This window comes from Stylophora pistillata, chromosome 14, assembly GCF_964205215.1.
Source record: "Stylophora pistillata chromosome 14, jaStyPist1.2, whole genome shotgun sequence".
NCBI classification, from domain to species: Eukaryota; Metazoa; Cnidaria; class Anthozoa; order Scleractinia; family Pocilloporidae; genus Stylophora; species Stylophora pistillata.
Window position 1 is genome coordinate 15,449,800 of NC_142532.1, and position 1,800 is coordinate 15,451,599.

General features: G+C 41.1%; 1 pseudogene; it reads right to left on the minus strand.

Annotated features, from left to right (window-relative positions):
* On the minus strand, positions 1 to 1,800 carry LOC148716760 (uncharacterized; annotated as a pseudogene).

Sequence of the window (1,800 nt, forward strand, 5' to 3'; positions counted from 1 at the left end):
TCACAGTGCGTCTGAACTCAGTAACACTGAGCCGAAATTAGCTGCATCAGTGTCAACAGGTTTATCATAGAATCTCGCAAAAGTGCTAGTTAAACCACCCTGCACTCTCCATAATCTCTACTAAGTTTAAATCTTGAGCCTTGCAACTGGATGTTGATGCAGCTCTGCTGCTTTGAGCCGAGTATTTAGTAATATCAATACAAGCTGACTCTAAACCTTGCTTGACCCACCTAGAAATGGTATCTTTGGATACAGATTTAAAAGGTTTGACATGACTTATCAATAATTGCGAGTGTCCCTTTCGCAAAGGTTTTGTGAGTTTCAAGTATTCCCTAAGGTGTTCCGCGACGCAAAGTTTTCTATCATTTTGATAAGCAATCAAATCGATGGGTGCCAGATGTCTTCCAGGCTTGGCCTGTTTCAGTTTCTCACATATAGTTACTCTGCATCTGTCCGATCCATTTCTTGAATATAGTTTACATCAAACTTGTTATGGTCTGTCCTCCCTGTCCAGTTGTGAGGCATAGTAGCATGGTCAAATTTACAGTGAGCTTCTTAAGGGTCAAGGAACTCAAGGTATCAACAGTTTTCAAATATCCTAAAACAACATTAACGTCCCAAATCTCAGATTATTAGGGTAGGGATTGTTTCAGCTCAAAAATTCCCTTCATGCAACGAACTACGAATGGGTGTTCTCCAAACTTCACACCATCCTCTAAAACAAGGAATGAGGAGAGCGCGGAGCGCGCCGTGTTTATAGCACTGTATCCTAGACCTGACTTGTACAACGAAACAAGAAACTCAACACCATTTGTTACTCCAAGTTGAAAAACATTAATGCTTCCTCCTGTACAGTACTGTTGCCATCTACCAAGATAAATTTGATACTGCTTGGAGTTTCCTTCTCTCCATGAGGCCACAAGTACATCTTTTGCCCCCGGCGACAAGTCATACTTGGTTAATCCTTCCCTAATAGAGACAAACGAGTAGGTTCAGTTTGTGCCAAATTGGGTGAATCTCCTTGGGATGACTTGGCAGCTGAATAAGGTCTTTCCTGGCTTTCAGATATATTGGTTTTTGTTTGAGTAGTTGAAGGGCTACCGGATACCATGCTTGTGTTGGCCAATCCGGCAGCACAACAACCCCCTGTGCTCCCTCGCTCCTCAATTTTTTTTTAACACTGTTTGAATAACACTAAAGGGAGGGAAAGCATACAAATTAAGATTAGACTAATCTAAGCTAAATGCATCAATGGAAAGAGCCTCTGGGTCTGGTCTGTAAAACACATAATTAGAATATGGATGGTTTAAACGAGAGGCAAACAAGTCAATGTCAGGTTTAAGACCTAGTCTCTCCAGAGCATTAAAATTTGACAGTTTGTCAAGCTTTCACTCAGATTCTCTCTGGTTTCTTGTGGATTCAAATTCTGCAACAATATTTTGATTACCAGGTATGATGGGCTGCACTAAGCCATATCTTGCAAGCTATACAACATTCCCAGATCTTTTTAGCTACAGAATTACAAGGATCTGAGTGACTTGTCCCCATATGGTTAATGACATTTACTGCTGCAGTGTTATCACACATTATTCTTATGTGTGTGTCGTTGTTTTTAGCAAAAGTCTGAAGACCTAAGAGAACAGCCAACATTTCCAGATAGTTGATATGGTGTTTAGACTCTGAATGGGACCAATTTTTCTCCTGAGGATACCCCTGACGATTTAGGCCCCCATCCCTGAAGGGAAGCATCTGTAGTAATTTGTTGATGGGGCTGTGGATGATGTAGTACATTGTAGTCAT